At 43.5% G+C, this 12,270-nt stretch overlaps 2 long non-coding RNA genes across 3 annotated transcripts in view; one reads left to right on the top strand and one right to left on the bottom strand.

Moving 5' to 3' along the window:
• LOC114768216 (uncharacterized) overlaps positions 1–199 on the bottom strand; it is a 21,191-nt gene extending 20,992 nt beyond the window's left edge. Inside the window, exon 1 of the long non-coding RNA XR_003743027.1 lies at positions 175–199. This is a non-coding gene — a long non-coding RNA (uncharacterized LOC114768216). The remainder of the gene's footprint in view (positions 1–174) is intronic.
• LOC114768214 (uncharacterized) overlaps positions 1–12,270 on the top strand; it is a 21,730-nt gene extending 9,460 nt beyond the window's left edge. The window contains exons 2-4 of one of the 2 annotated variants that reach the window (XR_003743026.1): positions 5,310–5,528; positions 10,938–11,020; positions 11,965–12,270. This is a non-coding gene — a long non-coding RNA (uncharacterized LOC114768214). Of the gene's footprint in view, positions 1–5,309; positions 5,529–9,122; positions 9,157–9,260; positions 9,571–10,937; positions 11,021–11,964 lie in introns of those variants that run through there. The other variant, XR_003743025.1, reaches the window with a different exon arrangement.

The raw sequence follows: 12,270 nt of genomic DNA, 5'->3' as shown, positions 1-12,270 counted from the left end.
TCAACAGCATATCATCATCACAATCATTTACACAGTAGAGGTACTATACTCCATAGAAATGTGCACAAACACCTAAATATGCTGCTTGGTGCAGATATGGCAGTGATAAGAAATATTTCATGTATTATTGAAGGCAGAAATAGGGTTAAATGCGATGCGTTAGCGCACACTGACCCCTTTGAAGGAGGAAATGTGGAAGCATTTAACACCCTTTATGCAGCTTGGAAAAGAGTCAGAAACGCAGGAAAAACCAGTGACCCCAGTGTAGTGCTAAATTAAGACAGCTGGGAAGGAATCTAAGGAACATCAGGCTTGATTCCTGACATCTGCAGAGACTCTGATATGGAATTTTATGGCAAAAATAGTGTCAAGATGATCTGTGCCGAGGTGAGGAAGGATCTCCGGTGTTCTGCGCGTTTTGATTTAGCACATCGCCGCCGCTCAATAATGCCGGAGTGATGGAAAAGTGAGTAACAGTTCTCTGACTCCCACCCCAACAGGTGTACAGACGTGCAGCCGGGTGATGGATAGACAGATTAAAAGGGAGGTGGAGAGCGCGACAGATGCAAAGTTCCTCGCTTTCCTATCAAATTCTGCCTCTAAAAATACGACTGCCTGTTTCTTTCAATGGGATTACATTTCTGAGCTCGCCCTAAAAATGCATCGTGCTGAATGCAGCTTTTCTTCAACAGTAATAATGCCACTTATATAATAATATTTGTTTTGAAAGATGACAATAGCGAAGATGCACTGAATCTTCTTGGTTCAGCACAGATTTTTTTTGGATTGAGAGGAAAATGTAAATCTTCAAAAAAAATAATAAATCTGATGGTGTTGCACAGGGTCGGTCCAGCCAAGCACATCTCCACAAAACCGAGCTGCGTGTCCAGATGGCACTCAGCGCTTTGGTGTTTTCTTTTGGCCTGGCCGATGTGACCTTCCTCTTTCTTCTCTCCAGGCCAGGGCTGCCACCCATCAGATCCCGGTCTGCACGGATCCAGGTACGTCTGGTCCGGCAAACCCTGGCCCAGAGTTCCCGGGGTCGAGCCCCAGACCCAGCAGGCTCCCGGTGCCGGTCGCGTCGGAGGTGCCGTTTGATGTGGAGCTGAGTCGCGGCTCTGTTACTGGGGGGGTTTAATTAGCTCCAGCGGCAGCTGCCTCCTGGGTATGGGGACCCCAATATTCTCCACTGTCCCCTTAATCTCTTGCAGGTGACTGCTGGTGGTTGTCAAGCGGGAAGGGGTTTGGTGTCAGGTGCCGGGCATGTCTCTTTTGCGTCGGCCTCACGCGCTCGAGTCTTGAGCTTTGGTGAACAGAACAAAATGGCACAGGGGCTGCGGGCGGGCAGAAAGCGTTTCTGAAATTGCAGAGCGCAGCATTCCCAGCATGCAACTGTGCTGTGGTGTCGACATCATGCAAGCACAACTCTATCTGCAAAAAAAAAAGAAATGTGTTAAACGCTAAACGTGGACTTGTACCTTGTCTTACATCGCATCAGTTCCACAGCATCATCATCTTGGACTGCGTACCTGTGAGAAGCGCTCTTAAAAAAAATCCATTACGAAGCCTCAATCAAGACCGAGTAGGAGGGGGAAAAAAGCGCTTTTGTGTTCATGCTAATGTCTCGCGATGCGTCTCATTTCTGACATTAAGCGGAGTGCCTAACTGCTGGAAATTGCCCGGTGCTAAGCTGGAAATTGATCTCAGGACACAATCTTCTCTCTCTCTCTATGTCCCCATTTGCCTGTGTCACATGCAGGTTGCCGGGTTGCTCTGTTAAAAAAAAAAAACGAGAGATTTCGGAATATGCCGCCGCATACTAAATACCCCTGGACTCATTAAATAAACGGGGGGCCGGGTTCGCCTCCACGCAGTTTTGTGCCGACGCCCTTTGAGTGCACCAAGGCCAGAGGGCTGCGGCACTTTGAAGGCCCTGACCAGCATACTGAGCAAGTTTTAATGGAGCTTCCTGCTAGGATGCGCTGCTCCTCCTCGCCTTTAAGGTTCTGCACCTCCTCGTGTGATCTCCTCAGATATCAGCGGCTACGTCGGATCAAGCCAGGACTGCAACGGGCGCTGGGGATGGGGGGGGGTGGGCTCACCGGGAGGGTGGTGGTAGAGTGGGCGTCCATGCAAATCAAATGAGACCAGCAGCGTCCCGTCTCACAGCAGAAGCCATTCTTTCCTGAAGACGTGAGTCCTTGAGAAAACGACGCTCTTGGCATGCTTTGATGTAGAAAGGTGCTCCGGTTAAGGCTCTGAAACTGGGGGCTTAGAAAGGAGAATCAGTGGGATTCTGGGGAGAGGCTGCCCTTGCACTGGCCCAGCCCTGCGCACTGTACAGATTTAATTACACCGCTGTCTCCCCTCCTGCTTTCGACCCCAGTCAAAGCCAACGGTGAAGGTCCAAACCAGGCCTGTCACATCCCATTCAGCCCAGAGATACCATGTCCAGCCAGCCTGCTATATGGACACTGTGTCAGGAACACAGCGAGAATATAGAAGCTTCTATGGAGATCTGACAATGAAAGATCGTAGGAGAAAGCGAAGAGATCTGAGCCACTGTTTAGGGTGTACAGTATCTGCAACACAAAAGGGGGGGTGGCATTTCAAAAGATTAATGAACCAATATCGAGAATGCGAAACTGACGTCTTAAAATGCTTTAGATAGAAGACAATGACTGGGGAGTCCTCATTTGCATAACAAAAGGATTCCTTTTTTCCACTACTAATAACCTATCCTTTTAGGTTATCACAAGCAAAGAACTCGGATTTTTCAGATAAGAGGCAACAGCATTGTAGCACGGCAAATTATATCATGCTCTCCAATATTCTCCACATGATCTCACAGATAGGAATAGCAGGCGGTTAGATGTCACTAAGCTTTTCAGGCTATTACGGTAAGCAGCTAAAAGCGCATTATAATTCTATGATTACCCGGTCTGATTTTCCATTTAGAGCTACAGCGTCAATTAGGCTACCTGAAATGCCCCTGTAAATAGTACAGGGAATGAATTACGCTGAGCAGGGCTTCTGTTCGGTGAAAGCTGCTGAATGGGGTTGAGAGGTTGTTCATTTTAGACGGGGGCAAATAGGCTAAAACACATGAATACACAGAAGGCAGATGGAAGAAGGAGCGATCCAGTGTAGTAGAATTGGTCTCGCCATTGGTCTCAGCAGCCTTTTATTTAAAGAATTATTTTAATTTCATTCGATTTTTGCATTGAAATGGAGAGTGTCCTTCCACTGGACATGCTCATTCCATAATAGCTGCAGCGCTAATGTTCTTGAAAATGGTTTGTATTGTTTCGCTGCAGACAGACGGACGCTGAATCGGCAGAAGTGTGTGGTGCTCTTCCATGCGTACCCCGTGTCCCTGTGTCCCCGAACAGACCGACACACACATAGCAACAAAGACAAAAGGTGGCGAGGAAAGCAATCCAGACATTTCACGATTGGGACTGACAGTGAGCGGTAGGGGGGAGGGGCTAACAATGTGTTAGTTCACATTTTTTATATTTCAAGTGACCATGTAAGTCTTTTTTTTTTTTTTTTTACAAATCCAGACCCTAAACCATTATTCATTTCGCCCCATCACCTGCACAAGATTTGTAAAAAAAAAAAAAAAAGCTAATTAGGCAATAAGTTTTTTTTTTTTTCGGTGTGGAAGGGTTATAGCTTTGATCTATCTTTTTTTTTTAGGGGGAGGGGTTTGGATATTGTATGCTGGTCACAGAACCCCACCCCTATTCAAATGGACTCTTTTCATTTTTCACTGGCCTTTGCAGACTGGTGAGGCGACTATGCGCATCACAGGTGGGAGTCTGTCTCCATCGAATAAGCTAGCGCACTAAGGACAGGATTTGGCGCCGTTATTTTTCTATTAGGGGCAAATTATGCTAAGCCTTCAGAAGCCATCTTTGTGTTGCCATGGTAGCTCATATTTCCTGCAGGGTTGTGACCTTGAGTGACTACAGTGCAAAGCCATGGCCCTTTGAGATTTTAAAGGGGTGCCTATAGTTATGGAAAATCGCAGGAATTGGTTACACAACAATTTTATTCATATACGCGTATATGTTTTTTGTCAGAAATTCTGTTCCTTTTTTTCACTGTTTTAGTAAGGACAGACAAATGATACACCTACAACATATAAGTGCAATTCAAAGTACTGGTACTAAGAGAAAAGTTACAAAATAAGTAAAAATAAGAACCCTTCGGATAAATACCTTGGGAGAATTGTTGTAATGATTGCTTAGTTTTGTTATGAATGGGTTGTCCACTTTTGAATGAGTGAGGTGGCAGTAGAGTGATGGTCTCCAGTCTGATGCTGATGTTTCAGACGCTTTTTCTATTCTATTCCTATTCAAAGTGACTTCTACGCACCTCCAAATAAGTCTGAAGTAGGCTAGCTTATGAATTCCGAAGAGGCAAGTGCTGTCAGCAGGAGGGTACCAGCAGGAGGAATAATGGAACTGACCACCCAGGGATTCAGTGGTTGATGAAATAATAAATCGAAGTAATCTGAAGTGGGTCTCACGAACTGTATAAGGCCCGCAAACTATAAAACGCACCTCGGGATGGTCATGCAAGGCATTTCACAACAGCCCATGTAAAGCTCTTTACTCTTTACTTTTACATCACAACTTTTTAGGAGCATTTTCTGACTATATAAAACTACAGCACAGAAACATATGTATTTATTGATTATGATGTCTGTGCTAAAAGCCACTACAGCACTATTATGCACTATAATACTATTATACGCTGGCAATGAGGAAATATCCGAATATCAGCACAGCGTGTTTTGGTCACTGTCCCCAAATGCTTGTAGGTACAGGAGTAGAAAGTGCTCCCTTGTCTTATAGCGGGTGAAAAAGTTAAGCTTTTGGTGTGATGTGCTGTCATGTTTGATATATTTGGAGTCTACAAGCACCATTAGGTAACAAAGGTCAGGAAGCTGTAACCAGCCCCCATAGAGTAAAAGATGCGACTTGTTCGACAGGAAAGGGGTGGGGACAGAGATCACCTGCGACAGCTGTCACCCCGTGACGTCATCGCGCCTAATAGCCTAGATCCACTCTGTAGAAACTGTTTAATTTAACACAGTGCCTGGAAAACCTTGGTTAAGATTGGCCTAGCAGTCTAGTTCCTAATGATCTTCGCGTCATGTGGTTTTTTTGGCACCGTGTGGCACGCGAAACAATCTAAACTTTTTTTAAAATTATTAGTATTATTCTCCTGTGTGACGGGTGTTTGCCCGCCTCAAACGTTTCACATTTTTTCTCTTTTTTTTCCATGTCACTGCTCAGTCTGCTTTGACAAAAATGACATCCGTGCTCCGGGCGCTGGCGTGTGGCTTGATGTCGCGGTCCCGCGAGAGCCGGTCCTCCGCGTCGCTGAGGAAGAGGAGCGTGATGAAGAGCTTTGCAGACGAGAGGCATCAAGGCCAAACATCGGAAACTGTCCCAGACACCCCAACCTGGCAACCCGTCCCCTGATGGCCGGAATAATAATGAATTTGATGAATGGTAATAATGAATGATAATGAATTTGATGAATTGTTCTCGTCTCTTCTCGTCTCTAAAATCGCCCTGAGATATATTCACGATGCGGCCGGGACCTTTTCACGGCAAGAAACGATGCAGCTCAGAAAAAAAGACCTAAATAAAGCGACGACGACTTTTCGTTTAAATGCCTCTGACGTGGACGGGTTTTTTTAAATTGTGCTTATTACGTGTACTCTTGGTTTATTATTCCACCAAGGTTATATGTAATGTTAATTCTGGAGCTTTTTGTCTCGTTTGACTGCTGCTGTAAAATCCCACGACATTTAAACAAATGACGTGTTGTTCCAAATATTTTTTCATGTTTCGTTTTCAGAAGAAAAGCCGCTGCATCAGCCCGCATCACGTGGTTCCGTCGATAGTATTTAATTGCTTTATAATTGATTATATACATACATATGCATAATCATATATAGGTGCATGTGTGTGTATGTGTGTGTGTGAGTGTGTGTGTGCGTGTGTATTGTAGGCACGCGAGGTTAGTAATAACGGAATGTGTTAATTGGTGTTGAAGTTGGATTTAGAAACTCATTCGGAGACCTGCATTCAGGTAAACGGGTTTAGGAGCTTCTGTACGTCTCCACGTCTGTACGTCCATACGTCCGTACGTCTGTACCTCTCTCTGCCCCCAGAAGGCCGGGATGCGCCACTTGAGCATTTCTGTCTGCTTTAAAAGGCAGGGCCTTCTTCTAACCCGTGTAAACACGGCCTGTGCATTGTGTAAATTACTTGGATTAAGTCGCTTTTGTTGCCTGAACACTGGACCCTCAATGTACACACAAGACCCGATTCAGCCCCCCGCCAAAAGCCGCTTGGCCTTAACTGGAGGACGTGTTGCCCCCATTCAGCCCCCATTCCTCCTGTTCCTATATAAATATTCCCAAATAAATATCACGTGCAAAACTCCCACTTCCACACTTCATAACTGTAATTATGTTATATTAGCGCACTGTGACTGTAATCACTGTTATATATATATATATATTTCATTTTGGTTTATTCTTTATGCAGTTGGCGCTTGTAAAGATTTTCGCGCGATTTTCGTTTCATTAGTGCGCGCGTCACATTGTTTTATGACCAGATTGTGACTTTTCGTGTCTCTCTGTTCTGTGGCATTAGCGCCACAGTGCGTGACACTTGGTAATATATGAAAAGGCAACGTTTCTTTTAATATTATTTACTTGAAAATGATGCTTTTCGCTTATTTTATCTAACACCGTGTTATCACCATTTGCATTCATGTCTAATTATGATTTTCCGATGTGCGGATTGGTTTTCATTTCTTAATTAGGCAATTAAAACCATTGAATAAAGGCGTTTATTTTATTGTACCCCTGGTTATGAACATACAGGTTGAATGTAACAATACATTTTTTAAAGTATCAAACTTTTAATGTGCTTTATATTATATAGGTCGGCTGTATCCTCTGTATAAATCTGTTTTATGAATAAAAACCGATGGCTTTGTACATGTTTCTGATTTTTAATGCTTGAAATAAATGTATGGAGCTTTTAAATATGACGTCGTTTTAAGGCACTACACCATACACGGAATGTTCAAGTTTCATCGGATTTATCGAAGTAGTTTAAAAACTTTCTTTTTAAGTTGTCAGTTCTTAATATTTTAATGCTTGTTTTTTCAACATTTTTAAAACGGTTTTCAAATCAAAACGAGAAATTTAATATTTGTCTTTACATCTCCGCATCAGAGCGGATTTGTAAAATATTAGTTATGATGTACATTGTTAGATTGATAGTAGTTGCTGTATTATGGTTCTGACCCGATTATTATGCAAAAATAATAACACGTGTTATGATCTTTAATTCGTTTAAAATAGTCTGATAATTAGTGTTTCCCGTGATCTAGAAATTACAGCAGAGACGTCACAAACGTCCAAATTGTTAAATATTAAAATACAGGATAAACTGGAGATTTGTAAAAAAAAAAAAAAAAAAAAACAAAGCCAGTATTTAGTGTCACCTTTAGGGTTAATGTAGTACTTTCCATAGATTAGTAATAAAACAATATTTCATTTTGTCTGCACCGCGATGACATTTGCCAATTATTACACGGCCTCTGCCCCCTCAGTTAAATCAAAATTCTCTTTTCGTTCCAGGCAACAAAAAAAAGAACTATTAATGTGAATCTGATGTAAATATTGAATTGTTCCTTTTTTCTTGTTGGCTCATATTAAAGACAGTAAAATCATTATTTTATTTTATTTTTTTACCTGTTCAACGACCCCACACTCGTCCCGGTCTCCGCTTTGGAGCATAATTATGGTTTTCTGGGCATCACAGGTACATCCAGATATCCGGATCGTTCTGTTTCAGCCATGCAGGCTGGTCAAGATTATGCGGTTTGTAAGACATGGAGGAGAAATGAAGAGGACTTACCCTGGACCGTGTAGAGGTCTGAATCCTTGCTGTCTGCTTTGTGTACTTATTGTAAAGAATCTTGCTCTCCTGACCATTTTTTTTACACCTCGTGCGCATGCAGGCCAGTCTTCAGTTGACTCTGGGCTAACCAGATGCAGACTTTTCATGTGCGGAATTGTTTGTGTTGATTCTGAGAGACAGAAGTGCTTGTGGAGACAGCATTGAACAGGCCTGCTTGTCCCACGCGGGCATTTGTCAGTCAGCGGTGGAATAATTCCTGCATGCCAGCTGTGGGCTATGGCAAATATTGCTTTTGCAGTGAACATCATTTTACATTATTTTTATGTTTTTTTTTCCCCCATCACTTGTTTATGGTGTCTGTATATGTATATACACAGCAATAACAATCCCAATCAATATCGAATAAGAGTTTAAAGAGACAGACAGATTTTCATAAGCTCGGTGCTTGGCCATTCGCCACCTTTGTCCTCCATCATGCGTTGATTTTCCAGAATGATGCGAGTAATGCGGTGAGAGATGTAAAAATGTCGCTGTTGACATGGTCACAGGTCATAAATATGCCTGTAATACCCCCTGACAGATCTCTTTACAACCCCGGGACTATTTCCAGATTTTTCAGGCTAAACAAACAGGAGTAAAACCTGAGGAGCTCCTCCTCCACATGCCTCCTGCAGACAATGTTCTCGCTCAGCTGGGGAGGCAGCCTCCTCAGATGACACCTCCACAACGTGAATAAGGGCGGGGAGGGTGAGAGACGGGAATCCCGTCCCGGGTACGAGCTTCTGGAACCTGTCGCAGGTATAGGAGTAGATGTTGGCGAACCTGGTGTCCGGCATCAGAGGACCTGTGAGATGTTTGGAGTACAAATGAGGAGCTTGCCAACCTGTAAAAGCTGCGAATCGAATGGAAATGATGCCGAAAATAGTATATTACTATTATTACTATTCATGGTCTTTAGTATTGAATAAAAAAAAAAAAAAAAAAATAGAAACCACTGAAACTTGACTTTAGACAGGGACCAAAAAGAAACCAAATCTGAGTATGTACTGATATTTTCTTTAAATAACTCTAAAATGAATTTATTTGTTACTTGCATCATGTTTTTTTATCTGTGGTATGAGCTCATGAAGATCTTTCCTCTGGCATCTTCATAAGAAGACATCATTTGGCAGCTACAGCTTTAAGGGAACAGGTAGCCCTTTCTTGTGAATCCTGCTGTGTCATGTAAAAATACGACGTACATCAGAATTACAGACCGACTTCGTAACGTGATGGTGACAGTCACTTCTCCCGTAGGAGGAAGAGTCACGGCTCCTGCATGCCGCTGAATGGGTGCAAGGGGAGACGAGCTCATCTATCACTTTAAGCTAAGGAGGCCATTCACCAGCTCCGACACCGGGGCGGATGGGACGTGTGTGTTAGTCTATTTGAGTGCGTGTGTGTTTTCTCATGCCCATTAGTAAGGTTTAATGGTTTAACCCCTGTGTTCAGGGAGCCATATCCGCACACGCATAGAGACCCCCCCCCCCACACACACACACCTCCCCACACCCACTGCACTTACGGCACGTTAACATTATACTCTGTTCAACACCCCTCCTCCACCTCCACCCCCCCCCCCCCCTCCTCCTCACTTTTGTCCTAAGAGTGCAATTAAGGAAACAAACGTTTTCCCCCAGATTAGCTGGCTGCCAGCTTTGCATACTAATGTAATGCCAAGTGGTTACAAATAGTGAGCACTCTAATTACAGGCACTGTTTTCAATCAGAAATTGCTCAATTTCCCAGGATGAGGTCTCCATGGCTGGAGAAAAACACACACACACCAACATTCAGACAAAGGCAAGCGAGACAATCGTTGTCATGTGGGGATGTGCATGTGTGTGTTTTTCTGAGTGTGTGTGTGTGTGGGAGGGGATGTGTTGTTTTTTTGTTTTTTTTTTTGCCCACATGTATTCTGTGTTCATGACGTATAGATGTATAGAGAAAAGTATCCTATTGTGTAGGATAGAAGGTGTTTATACACTTTATCTAGCCGGGTGTCATGAGAGGTTATGACAGTGTCCATGCGTCATGGATTCAGGATATAGGTCAAGCCAAATCACAAATTCATGTCAGAATTCATACTTTAATTGATTGCCATAGTGACAAGTTACCAACTTTACAGGCTGAATTAGATCAGACACTCATTAGCAATCAATAGACACGTGCCGACTTCACCAGGGACCATCAGCCAGATTCTCCACGGGGTTCTCCACCCAGAAGATCAGAGGTCAGAACTTTACCTGCGCCTGCTAAAAACATCTATTAAAACTAAGTCTGTACTTTTACTTTACTTGCCAGACGCTTTTATCCAAAGTGACTTACAAGAGGAAGACACCAGCAATTCTCATTCGGTTTCTATAGATTTTGAGTTTACAAAACTAAGAGCCCTGATAAGGGCTAACTTGTCAGGAAAAGAACATGCTCGGAGATTGTTAAGTGCTAGACGAAAAAAAAAAAAAATTTGTGTAGTGTGCATGTGCGTGTGTTAGTGTTAGACTCGTTTTTGAACAAGTGGGTTTTCAACTGCTTCTTAAAGGTGGTACAACAAAGGAGAACAGAGTTGATTGGAAACGGAGATCCTGTGAAGAGGGAATTTTCAGTCTCATTTAATTTGCAAATCTATTACATCTATTACAACTATATCTGGCACTCTGATAAATATATGTCTGTTTCAAATGTGTTTTTCTTCTAGTCATTTTTGCATTATTTCAAATCAAGATTTAAAATGCGTAAATGATTCTGTCATGATGTTAAAGTATTGGATATAATGAAGTATTTTATTGCAATATGTATAGATGTGTCTCATGATTTAATTATTCATTCCTTCGCTAAAGAACAGTGTAGTGTAAATGTCTGTGTTTCTACATCGTCGATAACATTTAAATTTGAAGAAAAAACAGCTGAATGAATATATTCACCCTTGGCCCAGGATGCAGTGGTCCCCACGTCGTACACCCCTGTGTGTCCTGTCAGCGGAGCCAAGCCCCCTGGGCCCGAAACCACACACTCTAGGTAAGTGTAAGCCTTTTGTGTCTTCAGAACAGCTGAGCTGTCATGTTGCTGTATGAAGACGTGGTCCGCAGGGTCTTAGTGCCCGACGCTGCACATACTTATCACCTCAGTGATGGAGAAAAAGACACAAATCGTCAGCAGTCAGACTTTATTATTTTTTTAAACAGATTTATTGACAGCAGTTGCACAACACAACATATTAGTAATAATGAATATACACCGAATCCATCATTCATGCGTGTTGAGTCACACCACTCCGGCCCAACTGTATGCATCTCGTCTTAAAGGTGCAAGCTATGGGCATGTAATACTGACGACTTATGATGAAGCAGAATTGATGGCATTTCAGAAGACACGGCTGTTTTTCATGATGATTTGTTGCATACGTTGACAGACCTTTCATCACCATAATCTACAGCGCTGTCCCTGCTGTCAGCAGAGGAGAAGACAAAATGTGTGGATAAAGTTTTTTTTTTTGGCGGGGGGGGCCATCACGTGCTTGTGATCACGAACAGGGAGGAAAACGATAAATGCGTTCTCAGCGGGACGGAGGAGAAGAAAAGAAAGCAGTTGAAAGATGGATTTCGCGCAGATTGTTCTTTTTATTATCATTAACAGTAATGTGATACACATGTCTCCGGTGACCTTTTCACAGTATTACATATTCCCAGCTGAGTCATTCATTAGCATGGCGGCGCGAACAGAAGGCTCCGTCCGATACAGGGGAGGGAGGGAGCGCCCTAGCCAGCAGTCTGGGCGCTTTTTGCCCCCGGGGTTGGCGGCAAATGACACAGAATGACACTAGAGCAACATTTCATTTGGTTTCTCCTGACACGCCCCATCCATCCTGTGCTTCCTGCCTGTTGTGTACGCGTGGCAGCTCACTGTCGAGTCGAAATCCAGAAGCAGATAAATTATCGTTTTTTTTTTTTCTTCCACTGAAGGCCTCCGTGAGAGGAGCGCCGCCGCTGCGCCGCTTGCATCTGTTTCCTCGCAGAAACACACGGCCGCCTCATCCGTCAATGGCAATTAGCGGCACATTAAAGGTAAACGACAATGAGGAAAAAAGGTGCTAATCGTTTTTCTTTAAAAAAAAGAAATGAGCCATTTAATAATGAGTTCATGAATGAATTTCAGGGGTTCAGGTGGAGCGCCTCGGCCCGCAGTGTGCAGCAGACCCGACGGCGTCTCCGTTTGGCCTGTCAGGGCCCGAGCGGCGGGTCCCTTATCAGCGCCCCAGACTGCTGAGC

The sequence above is a fragment of the Denticeps clupeoides genome, chromosome 18 (genome assembly GCF_900700375.1).
Source record: "Denticeps clupeoides chromosome 18, fDenClu1.1, whole genome shotgun sequence".
NCBI classification, from domain to species: Eukaryota; Metazoa; Chordata; class Actinopteri; order Clupeiformes; family Denticipitidae; genus Denticeps; species Denticeps clupeoides.
The sequence above is the reverse complement of the archived record's forward strand: the minus strand, read 5'-3'. Positions and strand labels throughout refer to the sequence as shown.